The sequence below is a fragment of the Nannobrachium achirus genome (assembly GCF_963921795.1).
Source record: "Nannobrachium achirus genome assembly, chromosome: 24".
Classification (NCBI taxonomy): Eukaryota; Metazoa; Chordata; class Actinopteri; order Myctophiformes; family Myctophidae; genus Nannobrachium; species Nannobrachium achirus.
In genome coordinates, this window is record NC_137831.1 from 40,257,146 (window position 1) to 40,278,323 (window position 21,178).

The 21,178-nt window shown below is 44.0% G+C and overlaps 1 pseudogene across 1 annotated transcript in view; it reads left to right on the forward strand.

Annotated features, from left to right (window-relative positions):
- The window catches only part of LOC308280287, a 104,938-nt pseudogene extending 95,673 nt beyond the window's left edge, over positions 1-9,265 (forward strand). Inside the window, exons 32-37 of the transcript in view lie at positions 1,887-2,007; positions 2,651-2,918; positions 5,624-5,874; positions 7,007-7,262; positions 8,664-8,858; positions 9,237-9,265. The product of the transcript in view is annotated as an uncharacterized misc_RNA (transcript). The remainder of the gene's footprint in view (positions 1-1,886; positions 2,008-2,650; positions 2,919-5,623; positions 5,875-7,006; positions 7,263-8,663; positions 8,859-9,236) is intronic.
- The last annotated feature ends 11,913 nt before the right edge of the window (positions 9,266-21,178 follow it).

Consider the following 21,178-nt stretch of genomic DNA (forward strand, 5'->3'; position numbering starts at 1 on the left):
TCACTGTTGTCGTGCTTCACATGATATTACAACAGGGGTCTTCAACAGGGGGTCTGGGACCCCTAGGGGGTCCCCAGAGTCACTACAGGGGGTCCTTCAGATCTTTTAGTGATAGAAACCTTTTTTCTCCTTTTTTATATTAACCACTTGAACCCTAGCGTCCTTTATTCTGAGAACTTTAGCCAAAAATAGCAGATCTACAAACTCACAACGCCTCGCAGAGCTTGTAGATCGGCTGTTTTCGGCAAAGAGCTTTGGTGGGTGTAGAGGGGAAAAAGAGCAGACTAAGTACAAAGTGAAAGGTCAAGTTTATTATGTATTGACGGTTCAAGTGGTCAAATATTTTAAAACACAAATTGACATGAATTGAAAATATATTGACGATTGTGCTGCCAAACAATTAAACTATAATATGGAATCTATGAACAGGTTGTGGGGGTCCCTGCTTCATCTCTCTCTCAACTAAAGGGTCCTTGGCCTGAAAACATTGAAGACCCCTGCTATAGGCTATTTCCTGTTAGACTCTCTTTTATTTTAAATACTTCGAGAACTTAGGAGTGAGGTTACACCGAGCTGCTACGCACACACAATATCCAGCAGCCACATTACATATAGTGTATATGAGATGTAGTGCTGGGAATAGTCTGCAGCCAGGAATAGGATGCCAGACAATGGACACTGAAATGTCACACAGTCATTTATTAGTTATGGGAATATGGGTCAACATAAAACGCAGCACTGCTCCAAATACGTCCAATGAGCAGCAAAAACCAGTTCAAAGCATTTTCAAACTAACTTTGTTTCAGGGACTTCTTGGTTTCAGTCCACCAAAACCTGTTAAAGGACAACTTTAGTTTTTACAACAAGGGTTCATATTTTAGTAATTAGAGAAAAGAAAAGATGAGTGTTAAAATGTTTTCATTTACTGCTTTCTATCGTTTTAGCCATTTTAGTATTTTGATTTCAGTGGTTGGGGACATACGTACAAGTGGCTAAATATGTATTTTTAGACACAATAAGCTGACAATTTCTTTGTTACTATGTACACCAGCCACCATAAGTCACATTTGCCCATGAAAGATTGCGGTGCATCTTGGGAATGGGCTTATTGTGTCTAAAAATACGTATTTAGCCACATGCATGCATGCCCCCAAATCAAAATCCTTAAAATCACTAAAATGATAGAAAGAAGTAAATGAAAACATTTTAACACTCATCTTTCCTTTTCTCTAATGACTATCTAAAATATGAACCCTTGTTGTAAAGTTGTCCTTTAAAAGTATTGGTTGAATTGTGTGCAGGTATTAATAATACAGGGAAAGTGGACGCTAAGGAAGAGTGGGCACCTCAATATGAAATTGGCTATTTTGTCCAATACGTTACAAAATTAAATATTTGAAAAATGGTCTTAAGTAATGTAAAGTATTACATGATGTGAACATGAGCACATCATTATCAGACTTAATTTTATCCTTCAACTTATTGTTTATGCCCCAAAATCACTGGATAGGCGCCACTCATTAAATATTAGCTCATGCTATTCTGTTTCTGCGACGTGACGTGGCTTATCTAATTAATATTAACGTTTGTTTTATATAAAGTTGTATCAAGGGGGGGGGGGGGGGGGGGGGGGGGGGGGCGTGGTTTCATTGTACTGACGAGAGAGTCGCCTTATTTGGAAACGCACAACATGAGTTGCACACAACGCCTCGCACCACCTAGTTTAAATCATTTTTAAAATGATTACTGGCTTTCAAGCAGTTTCAAGGGGCACACTTGACCCTTCTCAGGGCCACACCAAAGGTCCCCAGGCACAGTGGTTGAGAAACACTGTCTTGACCAACCAACCTGTCTGTCTCTCTGAATGTCTCCCCGTGCGTCCCCAGCCTGGAGGTGAAGCTGGAGTTCAACCTGGTGCGCTACATGACCAAGCAGGACGTGAAGCAGGCCATCAGGAAGATCCCCTACATGGGCGAGGGCACCCACACCGGCACGGCCATCCGCAAGGTGACGTAGAAATCCTACTTAATTTATGGACTCCATAGCGGAATTGAAACTCTCAAAGGATCAGCAAAACCTTGACTCAGAAACGATGTTAAAAGATAATAGAAAATATTTATTTACAGCGCTGTAACAGTCACACACATGTACATACGTCCTACACCAAGAGACAGACAAGACAGACTGACTCGCACTACCCTGATTCTCAGTTCATAATTGGCTTAGCAAAGACAATAACACATTCTTGTTAACTTTTTAACTGCCAGCCCGAGTTGCCCGAGTTGCCAGAGTTATTGTTTTTTGTTTGAAAGCTGTGAACAGCATGCACACATGTGGTGCATGATCATGGGCGTGCATGATCCGTGCACTATGAATTACATGGAAGTCTATGGAGACTATGGTGGCAGCCTGGAACTTCAAAGAGATTTAAGGTGGCAACCATTGTGAAAGCCAAAAACTCCTCACACGGCATATCTTCCTTCACACGGCCATAAAACAAATGGGCACTGACTAACTGCCAGCTGTGACCTTCATGCTACCCTCCCTACTTCTGACCTTAATTGCAAATGGTGTTTACCTTCAAGTTCTCAGAACTGATGTATTCATTACAAACAATACAACATAATAATATAATTTCACCTCATCAAAGGCCACCCAGGAGGCCTTCTACAGCCACCGCACGGGCGTCAGCAAGGTGGCCGTGGTCATCACGGACGGCCAGACGGACAAGCGCGAGCCCGTCAAGCTGGACATAGCGGTGCGGGAGGCTCACGCCGCCAACATCGAGATGTTCGCCATCGGCATCGTCAACAGCTCGGACCTGACGCAGAGCGAGTTCCGCCGGGAGCTGAACCTGATCGCGTCGGACCCGGACAGCGAACACATGCTCCTCATCGACGACTTCAACACCCTGCCAGGTGAGTCGATCGGGGCCAGGGTTTGTGCAGGTTACTTTTAAAAAGTAATCCCAGCTACAACATGGGTTCCCAAACATTTTTGTCTCGGGGCACCCCATGAATACTTTTTTAATCTGAGGCACCCCTACATTATAATTTTCACTCCCAGCACCTTACAGTATATTTATAGCATATCGTCGTTGTCGGGTGGAAACGTTGTATGTCCAAAACCGTTCGTTTTGTATTTATCATCTATAAAATGTACTAAACTAGTGAAAACAGCAGATCTACAAGCACACATCGATCTATAAGCTCACAACGCGTCGCAGCAAGCTTATATCGCGTATGCTTTTTTCAGCCATTTTCACCCGAAGCCGCCGCGAACCACCGTGTCCGCCTTTGCCTCGCCAACATGCATCCATAGAAGGGTCTCACGTTCCTCTACGAGCATGCTACATGCTATGACTCCTCACCAGTGTAAACACTGCTGTTGAGACAAGCTACTTCCTGAGAAGACAGCAAGACGCGATGTGATTGGCCGGTAGTTTATGATCCGCGCTGTTATTGGCTGGTAGTGTATGATCTGGGAGACACGTATACGGAATGATGCAGATGACGTAATTTTGCCGGGAAATGCAGCCCCTGTCACGGCTCAGTAGAAAACATATAAAGAAAAGGCTTTTGGGGCTGAAATTAACGGAGTGGTGGTTCTAAAACCTTGGCGATTTAATAGTTAGGACAATTTTAAGATTTGTTTTATAAAAAAAAAGCTACATAGTAGAGCTTTAAAATGTAACCTGAGACTTTACAAGTTACCCGTTTTTTTGTCATCTGATTACGTAATCCCGTTGCATGTAATCCGTTACTTCCCAACCCTGGTCGGGGCCACCTGCAAAGTACATGACTTGTGTTCAGAAGGAATGTACAGGAGCAAACGCGGACTGTTTAAGCCTTATTTATTAGTTAAAGGGTGCAGGCAAGAGTCAGGCAAGGTCACTCTTGCCTGCAACCTGTAGCTAATAAATAAGGCTTAAACAGTCCGTGTTTGCTCCAGTACATTCCTTCTGCATATTCAAGTCCCGCTCCTGAGATGCACCGGACCGGCCTGAACTAGGCTAGAGGCGCGGTGGACACTCCTCATGCTCATAGATGACTTGTGTAACTTGTTGGTCACATTTTTGAACACTGCACTTACAGATTTTGCCCTAAAATCACGCAAAGCGGTACACAGTATGTCTACAGTAGGGGTTCCCAAACTTTTTTGTCTCAGGGCACCCCATACATATTTCTTTTTAAATCCGAGGCACCCTTACATTATAATTTTCACTCCCAGCACCTTATATTTGTAGCATATTGTCATTGTTGGGTGGAAACCTTGTATGTCCAAAACCGTTCGTTTTCGATCGTCTGTTTTCACTAGTTTTGTGCGACGGTCTTGTATGATGAAGCAGGGCTTTGCTTTACCAAAAGATCTACACATTTGAAACTTGGAGATACGAGGTTTCTGCCCGACAGTGACGATATTTTAGAGATTATGCTGCGAGGAAAACTTTGAGATAATAGCCATTTTGGTTAGAACTGACTGAAAATAACTTTGTACTTCAAGTTTAAAATGACACTAAATATTTTTTCAAGTGTCCAAATAAATTCCAAATATTATCAAATTATCTCACGGCACCCCTGGACTGCCGTCACAGCACCTCAGGGTGCCCCGTCACCCACTTTGAAAACCCCTGGTCTACAATCATGTCATCAACATGGCTCTGTCCCATTTAGCACCACCATCAGGCCGATTTTTTCATGCAACCTCACGGTCGCTTATCTCCCGATTATGGAGTCTTACTGGTGTTGTGTCATTTTGCTCTTTATGTCTCTTATGAGTTTATCGTATCTAGGGATCTTCAACATTTTTCAGGACAAGGACCCCTTAGCTGAGAAAGAAGTGAAGCAGAGACCCCCACTACATTGGATTCATGTTATATTTCAGTTTTCATACGTTTAACAACCTAAACACTCAATTGTAAACTTGACCTTTGGCTTTGGTCTTCCCTTAACACCAAACCTCTTTGCTAGAAGATAGCCGATCTACAACCTCGTAGATCTACTATTTTCGGCAAATTTTCCCTCCCAGAATAGGGATGCGAGGGTGCTTAATCTCTGCATCTCTGAGGACCCCCTAGCCTAGGGGTCCCAGACCCCCTGTTGAAGACCCCTGATCTACTGTATGTATTCAAAGGAAGTTGTAAGCAAAGCGGAGACACAACTGGGAAACAATAGTGAATAGTGTGATGTCTGTGTCTCTGACTCGTCAATCATGCCACTATAGGGGATTGGACGATATGAAAATTTCATATCACGATTATTGAGACAAAATAAATCGTGATTTACGATATTATGGCAGTAATCAAAATCCATTATCCAGGGTCGGAACATTTGCAGATCTACAAGCTCACAACGCGTTGCGATGCAAGCTTGTAGATCGGTTATTTTTTGGCAAAGACATTTGATAGAGAGACTGTAAAAAGCATGTATTGTATATTATAAGTATCTTTTACCAATTATAGAGGGTTTAAGTGGTACCGGATATGCAGCTCGGCAAATAAAAGGTGAATTGATCCCAGTAGATATCACTATAACTTCAATCTCAACGATACGATTATCGTGAGTCTTTTTTATCGCGATAAACTGTAACATCGCTTATTGTCCCCCATCCCTACACGCCACAGCTCTGGAGTCCAAGCTGGTTAGTCAGTTCTGCGAGGACGAGAACGGAGCCCTGATCGAACGGATGACGAACGGATACAACGGCTACAATGGCAACAACGGCCACGGCAACAACGGCAGGAACGCCATCAACGGGAACGGGAACTACGCCATTGGCGGCCACACCTACCGGCCGGTCAACGAGCAGGACCGGCCGCTCAACGGTCGACAAAAAGGCAGCAGCGCGGCCGCGGGCACCAGCACCCACAGTCAGGTTGGCAGACTAGTGGTCACCCCATAGTTTAGAGTGCGCTGGTTCTCAATCTTTTCAGGCCGTGAACCCCCAAAAAGAATCATATTTGAACTGGGGACCTCCAGACCTATACGAGCACTAAGAGTTGAGACATTACATTTTTGGCAGACTAGTGGTCACCCATAGTTTAGAGTGCGCTGGTTCTCAATCTTTTCAGGCTGTGAACCCCCCAAAAAGAATCATATTTGAACTGGGGACCCCCACACCTATACGAGCACTAAGAGTTGAGGCATTACATTTTGGATAACACGGTTCTATTTTGAAAATAGCTGATCTACATGCTCACAACGCCTCGCGTTGCGAGTCGTTGTGAGCATGTAGATCGGCTATTTTAACAATTTCTGCCTCTAATATTTGACAATTTGGCCAATGTTTAATTTGTCATTTTAGAGGTATCAAAAGTCCTTAAATTGTCACTTCAGAAGTGCATACCCTACGTACACTTAGACTTTATGTTGGTTTGTTTACTGTTGAGAGAGAAAACAATGTTGCACATTAAGTCAATCATCTGGGGACCCCCCCAAAATAATTTGGGGACCCCTCTAGGGGTCCAGACCCACAGGTTGAGAACCACTGCACTAACCGTTAGACCCACTTAAGACACACTTAAGACACAATGTGCAACCAAGTATAAACCAGCCATTACTCTATATTCAAGAGCCTAAAAAATTTATAAAACGTAACTATTTTCCATGTTAGATGATCAATTGTCTTTTCCTTTTTTTTTTTTTTTTTTAAATAACTTTTATCCCACAATTTTGTAACCCATTTTTTCACCCAGTGCCAATTGCCTATGTAATCCTGGGCTCTGCTCTCCCTATGCCACGCCTGGGGAGACAACGGACTGACCTCATGCTTCCTTCTATGCATGAGGAGTCCAAGTTGCTTCTTTTCACCTGACAGTGGAGATTTCCCTGGCTTGGACGTAGCGCGTGGAAGGAACACGTAATTCCAACCAGTTCCTTTCCCCTCCATCAGGCGCCCCGGCTGGCCAGGGGGAGGCATTAATTGAGACCAGGATTACGTGCATGTTTTTGTGAGGGTATCTACCCTATTACAATTGTCTTTTCCTTTCTTTCTAAATTGATCAAAGGGGGGCCACCAAGGAGGCGGGGGTCAGCAGACCGTGCACGTCGTCGGGACGGACTGGGGAACCGAGCGCGGGGACACGTTTAACCGCGGGGACGCGTATAACCGCAACACCACGTCCACCGGGGTCGTCTCTCCGGGCAGGGAGGGAACGTCCACCAGTACGGGAGGCTCCTCCTCCTCTTCTTCATCATCGTCATCATCATCATCGACAGTAGTAACGTCATCCTCAGGTGGATCTGCGCAGCCTCTCCCCAAAGGTACAAAGAACAACCGTTTACGCTTGAGACTTTTAGATGCTCTTATCTTTCTATATAAATCCAGTAAGTGTGTCTTTCTTTGCGTTTGTTTCTCACTTCGCTTTATTTATAGAGGGTATGTGCATGCATAAAGTGAATGGCAAATCGAGTGGCAAAGTGAGTTTAATGTTGTTTAAGGTCGTTTAATGCAATCGGATAGGGCTTTTCTGTTGGATGTATGGGCTGTCAAGGCCAGAGAGTTGTTTTTTGCCACTCAGTAGGCGTTCCCGCATAACTTCCGGGTATGATGATGATGTCACACGCATACCCCATTATTGGCTGAACTCTATTTAGTGGGTGCATCATAGATGACTGACGTCATAGACTGGCCTCCAAGTTCTCACATAATAGCTACTGATGTCATAGTTGACTCACTTTATTACTGATGAGCACTCACAGACTATACTTACTGTAGTAAGTAATAATGATGTCAGGTTCATCTCCTTTAGCTCAGCAGTCACAGTTCGTCGCCAGGTTGTTTTAGGCCGACCTTTCTTCCTTTTCCCCACAGGAGTCCATTGCACTAGTATCCTGAACGATTCTCTCCGTAGACAAGGCCAATTCATTGTAGGCTATTCTGTTCTATCTAACATATAATTAGAGAGGTCAGTCAGTGATCAGTAATCAGTGATTAGAGAGGTCAGTCAGTGATCAGTGATAAGTGATCAGTGATACAATGCATTTCCATGTTTATCTATTCACTCGCTACAGCAACTGATCCCAACGTTCACATGGTATTGGCCATAAGCATTATGCAGACTGTGAGGGAGCCTCAATTTATTTTTTCCCAAATTCAAGCTATTTATTAGCGTTTTCTTCACCACTTCTGTTCAACTCTACAGCCTGTTGTCAAGGTTACGGTCTGTTCCTCCAGGCCATGGGATCTTTAGCACCACACACACCCACCCCTCTCTCTCACAGTTAGGAATGTGCATGCTCTCTCTCTCTGGGTACGAATGCACCGGGTTTGATGTGTTACACATGTGTTTGATGTGTAACTGTCTCATCTTCCAACGGGTATGGAAAAACTATGTGGAGCAAGTGCATACATCCCCATACTTCTATTCACCTAATGTTGCTGTTCAATTATTTGTATCCATCATAAATATACACTCCTCCATGGGCTGCTCCTTACATTATGATGCTCCCATATATTCTCACGCACGCACCAGTTACAGTTACCGGTACTTTCCCCAACCCACACTCTGCACATATTTTGGATCACATATCTTCGAACGGGTAAGGTCTAGTTTTATTCTATCAAAGGTATAATCTTTGTCTACAACATGAGATCTCTCTCTCTCTCTCTCTCTCTCTCTCTCTCTCTTTCCTGTATCTGTCTATCCCCTCCACCCTCCCCAGAAGTGGTACCATTGGACCCCCGCTGCGCGCTGCCCCTGGACCAGGGCCCGTGTCGGGACTACAACATCCGCTGGTACTACGACAAGCAGGCCAACGCCTGCGCGCAGTTCTGGTACGGCGGCTGCGAGGGCAACCGGAACCGCTACGAGACGGAGGCCGAGTGCAAGAGGACGTGCGTGTCGGCCCGGTCCGCAGGTACGCGCACATGAACCCAACCCGACGGACGCAGGCGAACGTGACCCTCGTTTTCCGTGCCCCGTCGATGATACGAGCGCTCAAGAGCTCGTCTCCACCTCTGTACACACAAACACATGTTAAATCCCAACACCGCCAGTGTCCTCTCTCCTCTGTCTGCCTCTCATCTTTCCTAATATCTTCCTCTGTAAAGACAATGAATCTGGACTGCAGAGAGAGGACTTTATACAAAGCCTGCATTTTGTATTTCCTACTCCTACAAATGTGGATACTGTACAGAAAAGATCTTTCCTTACATTTTCTTTTTACCTTTTTATATCTTTACTGGGGGAACATTTCCACCTTTTTCTCTGATGTGTTCTAAATGTGACTTGCTAGAGCCACCTGCTAAGTCGTGTTTCTTGTAACTGTACGTGCAAACCTACTCTGCCATTCAGACTGGTTGTGATCAACCAAATCATCCTATATATCGTCTGGCTAAGCCGTCGCGTTTCCGGCCGTAGCTGAGTGGATGGCCTGGGAATTCATTGGAATTCGGCTCGACCTCGGCTCGACCAGTCTACGTGTCCCTTGGCCTTAACCTGGGGTGACCATATTTTCAGCCGCTCAAACCGGGACGCGAACCACCGTTCCCTAAAACCGGGACCCTAAAAGCAATGTGCAGATTACCGTGCACGCGCGTGCCCATTCTCTAACCGTTCGTGCACACGCACATTCACACCTCAGGGCTGCATACAGGCAGTGAGTGATTGACAAACAGCCTGAGCGTTGAATTCAGACACGCAATGAATTTGTTCATGTTTTCTGATTGGTTAGGTGAGCATATTTACATGAAAAAAAACATGATAAATGTCTATGCAACCACTGAAAACAGCTACTATTATTTTAATTCTGACAAAAACCAGGACAATGTTGTAGTGAATGTTGAAAACCGGGACATATTAGTGTTTTAGAGATATTTGTCGAGACACGCAGCTTGAAAACACGACAGTCCCGGCCAAACCGGGACGTCTGGTCACCCTACCCTAACAGCTCCCTCCAGGCACTCATCTGAGCCAACTGAGCAGCCATCTGCTGGTTGAAGCCGTAAAAAGTCCCTTTCCTTTTCTCTTTCTGTGCAAAGGTTCTCAACGGATATTACAGCCAATTTAACCGGGAAATGACAGCCTTGTTTGTAGCTGTTTTTATTGGCTCCGAACGTGATTGACTGCTCGCGTTCCAGGTGTGTTGTTTTTTATATACTGTAAGAGGTTGACAGGTGGCCTCTGCCACACATCTGCTGTACAGTAGATCTTTTTTTTTTTTATTGGGGGAGGGGAGAGGGGGGGGGGGGGGGGCAGCTAATATTGGCCAATATTCATAGTATTATATATCGCCGTTGTCGTGTGAAAACCTTGTATGTCCAAAGCGGTTCGTTTTGCATTCATCATTTTCAAAACGATTTAAACTAGTGAAAACAGCCGATCTACAAGCACACAACGCCTCGCGCCGCGAGGCGTTGTGTGCTTGTAGATCTGCCGTTTTCACTACTTTTGTGCGACGGCCTTGTGCGACGAAGCGGGGCTTTACTTCGCGAAAGAACGGACACATTTGAAACTTGGAGATACGAGGTTTCCACCCGACAACGACGACATGTAGAAGAAGCAAAAAGCTGAAAAATAAATAAATATATATATATATATATATAATCATGCTAATTATCTGTGATGTTCCAAGTCTCACTCTGGTTTCAAAGGAAGCTGTTTAATTAATTTGATCTGCACTTATTGGGCGTGTGGGGGGAAAACTGCTAATGATTCCTGCGAAAGCAACACGTTCAAATCGGGTCACATTCTTTGCGCCTATTGTACAGTGCAGCATAAATTATCTATAATTCTACTTGGAGCGACAGATAATCTAGTTTGAGATAGATAACAGAACACCAGCAGGATGAAAATAGAACCTTATTTTACTGCTAGACATATCGCTGTCCTCTCAGGAATCTACATGAACTCACGGAAGAGTTTCGTAACTTTCGTTTTAAAATGCCAAATCTACAATTTGATTATAACAGCTATGAGTTTACAGTCAGTTCATGACTTTTGGCTGCAGTATAATGCACATTATACATATGATGAGAACGTTTTGGGAAAGATATATAATGGGTTGTTATTCTTACGTCTTGTGACTTTTGCTTCTGTTTTTACTGTAAGCAAACAGAGATACAGTATTGTCTTGTTTTGTGTGTTGTTGTGTTTAATCAGCACTGATCATTTCCAGATAGCAAACTCTTTTCCAAAGATGATACAGAGAATCAAATAGTTGAATCTTTGCAGATAGACTGTGCCGCAGTGGCGTCAGTTCAGAAAAAGCTAAGGTATGGCAACAAGACTGGTGTCTTGCACGCGCGCCCTCGCGCGTGTGCAAGACACCAGTCATGTTGCCATACCTTAGCAACAGGCACGATGAAAAGTACATTTTATTGTTTCCCCCTGTAGCCAAGGTATGGCAGCTGCCATAGCTTTCCATACCCAATTGACGCCTCTGCTGTGCCGTTGTAGTAGCTGTAGTTTCGTTTGAAGTGTTTACCACTTACGTCCTATATTCTTCGTTGTACGACAATTTGAAAACAGCTGATGTACAAGCTCTCAACACGTTTATCACAATGTGCTGTGAGCTTGTATATCTGCTGTTTTTTTTAATATAATATTTTAAAGCAATGTAATTTTTTGAAAACTTCAAGATTTGAAATCGGAGAGATTTTAACTATTTTGAAAGTGAAAAATAGTTGTGCCAAGGATAAAGTGGTTAAGCTGTGTTTATGTATTTCAGGCCTCTCGTTGGTCTGTATGCTCTACAGCAGGGGTCTTCAACAGGGGGTCCGGGACCCCTAGGTGGTCCTCAGAGTTACAGCAGGGGGTCCGCCAAATCTTTGTGTGCTAGAAGCTTTTCTTCTCCTTTTTTATATTAACCACTTGAACCCTAGCGTACATATTCTGAGAACTTTAGCCAAAAATAGCAGATCTACAAGCTCACCGTTGTGAGCTTGTATCGGCTATTTTTGGCAAAGAGGTTTGGTGTATGGGGGAAAAAGAGCAGACCAAGTACATAGTGAAAGGTCAAGTTTATTAAGTATTGACGGTTCAAGTGGTTAAATATCTGAAAACACAAATTGAGATGAATCCGAAATACACTGACGATTGTGCTGTCAAACGATGAAACTATATGGAATCTATGAACAGGTTGTGGGGGGTCCCTGCTTCATCTCTCTCTCAACTAAGGGGTCCTTGGCCTGAAAACGTTGAAGACCCCTGCTGTACAGAGAACAGAAACAAGTTTGTTTCAATTACAAAACCCGACCATAATACCTCAGTGCAGTCAATATAGCTGATCACCCCTTGTGGCAACACCATCATTCATTTCATTTCGCTGTGTTTTTTTTTTTTTTTTTTTTTTTATGCTGGGAAATTAAAATATTGATTGTTTTAATTTGTTTTCGCTCCTTGTTCATGACGGCCAATAACACGCGGTAAACCTTTTTGTCAAATCTCTCCAGTTACGGTAGCAAAATTGCAATCAATTTTAGCGTCTTTCTTTGATACTAAGGAGAAATACTGTGTGTAACATCATGGAGGAACGGTCTTTGAATCCACTTGAATGTGTTTTGTATTGTTATATGAGATTTCTGCCAGTGGAAATGTGACGTTATGTTGTGTTTACATTGTTTCAGTACCGTCATTTTTTTTACCACTAATTCAATAAACGTAAAAATATTCCTCCCTATTTGCATAGCAATATGTATGGATATGGACACACGCGGGTGTGTGTGTGTGTGTGTGTGTGTGTGTGTGTGTGTGTGTGTGTGTGTGTGTGTGTGTGTGTGTGTGTGTGTGTGTGTGTGTGTGTGTGTGTGTGTGTGTGTGTGTGTGTGTGTGTGTGTGTGTGTGTGTGTGTGTGTGCGTGCGTGCGTGCGTGCGTGCGTGCGTGCGTGCGTGCGTGCGTGCGTGCGTGCGTGCGTGCGTGCGTGCGTGCGTGCGTGCGTGCGTGCGTGCGTGCGTGCGTGCGTGCGTGCGTGCGTGCGTGCGTGCGTGCGTGTCTGTGTCTGAGTGTGTGAATTATGTCCCCAAGCCAGGAGTGCATCAGCACTTAGTGAACAACTTGTGCACTTTGGACAATCAGCATATTTTCATAGATGTGCATATGAACATAAAACACAGATGTGAACATGCGAGCACACACACGCACACACACACACACACACACACACACACACACACACACACACACACACACACACACACACACACACACACACACACACACACACACACACACACACACACACACACACATATGCTGGGGTTCTAGCCAGGTTCAGGGGCAGACTACATGTGTGCTTCATATGCATACACATACAGTACACACTGTGTACTGCCCTCTGCTGGTGGAGAAATCCTCTTTTGTGATGCAGGTTGTGTCTGTAAGCCAGTGGTTCTCAACCTGTGGGTCGGGCCTCAAATGATTTTGGGGGTCCCCAGAGGTTTAGCTTATGGCTTAACATTGTTTTCTCAAATAGAACAACATACAGTATAAGTGTTATACCGGGTATCTACACATAAAGTGACAATACTTTTAAGACCTTTTTGGTAGGCCTAGACCTCTGGTTAAACATTGGCAAAACTGTTAAATATTAGAGGCATACATTGTGAAAATAGCTGCTCTACAATACATACTCACAACACCTCACGATGCGAGGCGTTGTGAGCATGTAGATCTGCTCTTTTTTCAATGGAACAGATCGAGTCAAACTAAATGATGTAATGCCAACTCCTACAATTCCAAGTGCTTGTCAGGGTGGGGGCCAGTTGAAATATGATTATTTTTGGTTGTCGCGGACTGAAAAGGTTGAGAACCACCAGTACCAGAGGTACTGTAAGGGAGGCAGACATTACTGTAATATAGCTCTTACCTGTCTGTCAAGGACAGGACAGTCGAGTGCATGGACTTTAACCTGCTTCGTAGACATTGATTAACAGATTATTTTATGCTTTAACTATTGAAAAATAGCAGATATACAAGCTCACAGCGCGGCACCGTGTGCCGCGCTGCGAGCTTGTAGATCTGCTATTTTTGAAAAATCGTGAAAATTAGAATTTTTACCCGATTCTATAAGTGTCTTTTGAATCCTTCTAAGATTTTTTGAAAAACCTATGTTTCTATGTCAGCAATCTGGCTTAGCCATCGTCAAAGAAAAGGTCCTTTTCACTTAACTGGAGCTCAGTTAGTCTGTTTTTGAGAGACTACTATGTCAGTGGTTCTCAAACTTTTTAATGTCAAGGACCCCCAAAATGATATGAATCTGTCCACGGGCCCCCATCTCAAAATATTTAGTTCCAGGGACCACCCAGAAGCAAAATTTGAGTTACAATCGTTTGCTTTGAAAATACATACATTCAAAGATTTGCACACATTTTCACGACTTTTTCAAAAAATAGCAGATCTATAAGCTCGCAGCCGCGCTGTGAGCTTGTATATCTGTTATTTTTCACTGGTTAAAGCATTCAATAATTCTAGGCCTGAATGGGTTAAATAGATATTAGGAGTACAGGCTCAATGGGGAGTTGTTTTGATAGTCTGGGCTGACACAGTAGTGTGATGCACTACCGTTGCTCTGAAAAAACAGCCAGGGAGTGAACCAAGACAACACTAGACTGGCCAGCCAGCCTCATACTGTGCATTCATTCACTCGTTCCTTCCCACAATATAAGTCTGGACTTTCGGGTATTAGGCAGCTTGAAAAGTGGGCGGGAGTACTTGCCTTGACAGACAGACTCCAATCAGCGTAGCAAAACATCTCTCAGCCAGTCGGAAGAAGGCAAACAAACATGTCTTTTCGGCCGATGAACTCCGCTAGCACATACTCCTGTTCCCTTTTAATTGTTGTCTGATTGGCCCCGATCATTCTCATACTCGGTGCCTATCTGCTGATCGGGGCCAACTTCTCATACTCGGTGCCTATCTGCTGAAGTCCAGACCTCATACTGTGGGAAGGAGGAATGAGTGAACGCAGAATGAGGGATGGCCCACCAGGCTAAGACAACACTATATTAACATGCTGAGACCAAAGTATTCAGCCTGTTGGAAAACATCGTTTGCACGGCCAAATATGCTAAGCTGCTACTCTATTCTGTAATAGCCTCGGTACCCAGTTTTCCTTTCTTATGACCGCGAGATGAAATGTCCTCAGACCACTTATAACAGATCTTTAAGGCTGTGTTCAGTAATTACAACATCATCAGCCCTCATTTAAGAAAAGGAACAAAAGCCCAAGGGAACACAATGGAATTAACGCTCGCACAATAAAGGGACTTTGAAATAGGCTGAAGCAATCGTGTCCTGTGAACAAGGATGAGGGTCACTTTAATTGACCCTTGAAAATATCGAAAGCATTTGCGGCCCACCCATCTGACCAATTAGTGTCATATGGGTGGGACGTGTGCATTTTCAGTTCATGTTTATTTTAATGGTCAATTAATCGGTTGTGTTCCGACTTGGATCAATGCGGACTAAGCAGACATATGCTATAAGTTCTTATTTATGGGTACCACAAAGCCAACTCAATTTCTTTCAACGTTTTTTTTTAATCTTAGTGTTTTGACAAATTATTTTGTCACTGTCAGGCAGAAACCTAGTATCTCCAAATCTCAAATGTGTACGTTTTTTCGTGAAGTAAAGCCCTAGCTGCTTCATCATACAAGACTGTCGCACGAAAGTCTTGTCGCACCATTTTTTAAATATTTTTTTACGGTTTTGGACATACAAGGTTTCCACCCGACAACAACAATTTGGGTGTCCACTTGCAATATCCTCATGGCCCACCAGTGGACCCAGAACCACAGTTTGAGAACCACTACTGATTTAGCCCTACCACGAGATCACATTAATACACCTTATGCCACTCTGGCAATAACATATCTTTATAGCTTTATATTACCATCACTTTCAGAGCAAACATTTATAGAACATGACACAGCTTTACCATGCTCTGATAACAATGCTTTATTTAACAGAATTAATACTAATGAAAACTAAATAGAAACAATAATTATGATACAATCCATATTCACATAACATTTTTGTCCATGGCACCTGTACAGTACCATTTCCATAATGCTTTTTGTCGTAGTATCTGCCTACCTTATGGCCACCATTAATTACATCAATTTGATTCATATATTCTTAAGCACTCAAGCCCTATAAACTTCCTTGTATGACAAATACTGAAAATAAATTGTATTGTGAGCTTATGTATGGGCTATTTTCGCTTTTTTACGTTTAACTTTTTTTTTTCTCCTATACTGACATCATGCCTAGAATAATGTAACTTCGCCAGGGTTAATGTGGTAACTATAGAACGTTGGCCCAGCAACAATTATATAGAGATATTGTTGAAAAGCGTGGGTGTGTCTTTAATATTAAAGCCTGCGCGGAATACATTGCTCTCTGTCCTTGTGCTTAAACCATTCAGAACGGGTACACATTATTGTGTATCATTATTGTATGCTTTAACTATTGAAAAATAGCAGATATACAAGCTCACAGCGCGGCACCGAGTGCCGCGCTGCGAGCTTGTAGATCTGCTATTTTTGAAAAAGTCGTGAAAATGTGTGCAAATCTTTGAACATATGTATTTTTAAAGCGAACGTTTGTAACTCAAATTTTGCTTCTGGGGGGTCCCTGGAACTAAATATTTTGAGATGGGGGTCCGTGGCCAAATACGTATAATTTTGGGGGTCCTTCACATGAAAAGGTTTGAGAACCACTGACATAGTAGTCTCTCAAGAACAGACTAACTGAGCTCCATTTAAGTGAAAAGGACCTTTTCTTTGACGATGGCTGCATGGCCAGATTGCTGACATAGAAACTTACTGTAGGTTTTTCAAAAAACCTTAGAAGGATTCAAAAGACACTTATAGAATCGGGTCAAAATTCTAATTTTCATGATTAAAAAAAAAATGCAGATCTACAAGCTCACAGCGCGGCACTCTATCTGCTATTTTTCAATAGTTAAAGCATAAAATAATAATACACTATAATGTGTACCCGTTCTGAATGGCTTAAATTACATGTCAGGCCCACTGCACCTCGACAAGTGCCATAGTCTGATCTATCTTTAGTGCTCGCACACAGGAGACCCCTGTTATCTAACTCTATAATACACTCCTCCACACTTTTTTTTTTATCAGGCCATGGAAACAGGGCTGAAAAAAATGTAGGTTTTACACAGGGTCCTAGTCACATGCACACGCAAGCTAGTGTCCTTAAAATGTCCTTTTCGTAGCATAGCTACCATTGTGCCAGGGCTTGATATGAGCTAGGGAACAGACCACAGCAAAACTTTATTTTAACATGCAGTGACATAAATTATGGTGGGCTGTTCTAGCTGAGTGGGTAGGGAGGCCCTCCAGTACAGTGGTTCTCAACCTTTTCAGGCCGCGACCCCCAAAATAATCATATTTTAACTGGGGACCCCGACCCCCCTACCCTGACGAGCACTGAGAGTTGAGGCATTACATTCTATTGTGAAAATAGCCGATCTACATGCTCACAACGCCTTGCGTTGCGAGGCGTTGTGAGCATGTAGATCGGCTATTTTCACAATATCTGCCTTTAATATTTGACAATATTATGGCCTAACCCTAACCCTATTTTAGAGGTATTAAAGGGGTCTTAAAAGTCCTTAAATTTCCACTTTAGAAATGTGCAGATACCCTATATACCCTTAAACCTTTTGTTGGTTTGTTTACTGTTGAGTGAGAAAACAATGTTGCACATCAAGTTAATCACCTGGGGACCCCCCAAAAATAATTTGGAGACCCCCCCCTGGTTGAGAACAGGTTGAGAACCACTGCTCTAGTAAACAAAAGGTGACTGGTTCACCCGTCGGTTCACCCAGTAGCCTATGTGTCGAAGAGTCCCTGAGCAACACACTTGCATCTTTAAGCTGCTTGCCATCATGCATTTGGCACAAACTCCAAAGTAAAATAGTTGGACACGGAATGTCCAAAAGGAGGTGGCGAACGTCACACTCTCCGGTCTCAGGTTATTGAAGGGAGGGGCGAAGAAGCTACAAACTAAGCAGAGCAAATGGAACACACTGTCATGACAGAGGTCCATTCCCCAGTGTGTATGGGGATGGATGATTCATCCTTTCACAAATGAGAAAGTTGCAGCCCCAGCCTGAAGCCTCAACAAGTCTAGTATCTCCCTTGTTCCATAGGGATATCCCTTTGGAGTAATGGTTAAGATATTGGACTTTCATTTGGGAGGCCCGGGTTCAAAGCCCAGGTGGGGAGGTTCGCATCACCTCCGTTACAATGGTGCCGTGACCCGGATCCGGGCTTCCCCGTGAGAGGAGGTCCAAAGGGGGATGAGTGTGGCGGAGAGAGTTGCAGGCCCAGCTTGAAGCGTCAAACACTCTAGTATCTCCCCCGTTCCATAGGGATAAATCCCTTTTGCAGTAATGGTTAAGATATTGGACTTTCACGCGGTGGGGAGGTTTGCAATTGCATCACCTCTGTTACACAAGCTCACAATGCGTCACCACGAGAAGATTATGAGCTTGTCGATCAGATATTTCAGAAAATGTATGAAAGTATAAGCGGTTAAACCTTTTATTTGGCATTAGTAAATACAAAATAAACATTATTATGCGGACTGATAACAAAATGTCATAGACATAGAGGCTATTTTGCATGGATACAAATACAGGTGTGCCTCAGGATTTTGACTTGCACATTGATGTGCCCTCCTCAGGCGTCAAACGTTTGAAAACCACTGGATTAGATCGATGCATAACAGGTGTCCCCCTCCAGTGTGTGTTATCGTGAATTTGTACCAGCATAGTGCTGGTTTATTTGTTTGATGTTCCGTAATGCTCACATCACCATGGGTAGATAGCCATTTCAACCTATCAGTTCATTGGAACTACCTGTTGTATAATCAGCCATCACCCACAGCCACCTTTTTGAAAGGATTACAGGCCCTGAACACTCATCCAGGTGTTTTCAGTTACTCTTACTCTCTTGCTGATTACACCTCTAGTCAAGTGGAGCTATGCAGACAATTGTACAGTGTCACAAAAAACCTATGGGCCAATAAGAATGATAACAAGGTACTGTAAACTGACCTTAAGAGGCGCAACAAAACTACCAGAAGTGTGTGTGACGGAGCTGTCACCCAGCTATTGTGCACGCCCACACAGCCCTGAGAAGAGGTGTAATCAGTAAGACGGTAACTCAAAACACCTGTGTGAGTGTTCAGGACCTTTCATTTTCGTATATATCTTTGAAATGGAATAACTGCAGCCTGTCTTCTGTGTTATTTAGGTTGTCTTTCAGTGTTGCAGTCTCCTTTACAGGGTTCATGTGGAGAGCAACAGACATGACTGCTCCCCCACCCACCCCGCCTCTCCCAGGGGAGTCACACGGGGGGGAGAAAGTGGGACTGAGTTACTACTAGGGCCCAAGGTGGAAGTAAGGGCGGTGCCTGGAATGATTTTATACTTTAGCTATTGAAAAATAGCAGATATACAAGCTCACAGCGCGGCACCGAGTCGTGAAAATGTGTGCAAATCTTTGAATATGTATTTCTTAAGCGAACATATTTGTAACTCAAATTTTGCTTCTGAGGGGGTCCCTGGAACTAAATATTTTAAGATTGGGGTCTGTGGCCAAGTCCTTCAAATGAAAAAGTTTGAGCACCACTGACATAGAAACTCGAAGGATTTGAAATATTCAAAGACTTGCACAAAATGTTCTCGATTTTTCAAAAATAGCAGCTCTACGAGCTTGCAGCGCGGCACTCGGTTTGCATATATGCTATTTTTCAATGCTAGTTAAATCACAAAACAATGCTGCTTAATGCGTTCCAGGTCTAAATGGGTTAAAACCCCTCCCCTATGAAGAACATTCATGGGGCTTGTAGATCTGCTGTTTTTGAAAAGTCGTGAAAATGTATGCAAATCTTTGTACTTTGACATTTGTAACTACATTTTTTCTTCTGGGGGGTCTCTGGAACTAAATATTTTGAGATGGGGGTCCGTGGCCAAATACCTATCATCTTGGGGGTCCTTCACATGAAAAAGTCTGAGCACCACTGAAATGGAAACATAGGTTTCTTACACAAAATGTAAAAAATGTTCAAAAATTGCAGATCTACAAGCTCGCAGCGCGGCACTCGGTGCCGCGCTGTGAGCTTGTATATCTGCTATTTTTCAATAGTTAAGATTCATGGGGGGCCGGCAGTGAATCCTTGTACCCAGGGCCCAGAATTTCGTGCGACACCTCTGCCCTCTCCTCAAACACATGCCCCCCCCTCCCCCCCCCCCCCCCCAGCAGCTGACCCTTTGCTTCCGGAACAATGAGCCCCGGCATGGGGGTGGTTGGGGGGGGGCTTACGGACGAAGCTGATAGGTGGAGGGAGCTGTCGATCAAGCCCATGCCTTTCACCTGTTGTTTCCCTGCAGCAGCTGTGTGCAGAGACACACCCCCTCAAACCTTTCTGATCCCGATTTAGCACAAAGCGTCACCGCCACATACGCCATACAGGCACGTTTCAATCTGACTTGCCCCGAAAGCGTCTGGCGTGCTCGCAGCAGCCATTTTGTGACAGTGAGTGGATCCTTAGAGAGTTGTCCACATGCACTCGTCGTGAGACACTGTCGAAAGACTGAATGAATGAATGAATGAATGAATGAATGAATGAATGGAGGACAGATTTTTAAAATAGATGAACGAATCAGTCGATGTGCTAACGAACGGAGTGCAGACGCTCCAACGAATCCTTTCAGAATATAAATATGACACTCTCCAGTGCATCAACATCATTACGGGGTAATGAGCTCAGCTTTGGGAGCTGCCACTGACAGGTCATTGTCCCTCTTTAGCCACTGTTAGAAAACCCTGTGACACTTTGGGCGCTGAGTCACTGGTGGCGTGTGCCTCCCCCCCTCCACTCACTCACACTCACACACACTTTTCCAGTTGCTTCTTTCACTCTGGTATGGGGGCAGCTGCTTGCTTGGGGACAGGGCCTCTACTCGGATTCAGGCCCATGCCAGACTCCCATTGAGCTGCAGCAGCTAGGGGAGGGAGGTGAGAGGCAGTTTGGGGAGGGGGGGTTTAGGGAGCTAAATTTAGCGAGAACACAGGATTAAATTGCAGGACTCTCCGACCAGGACGGGAACCCTTTCCCCCTAGCTCTGCCTTTTCTGTCCAGCGTCGACTGCCAGGAGGACCTGCTTGTGTGTGTGGTGGACGCCGTCGTCTCCCGTTCTCCGC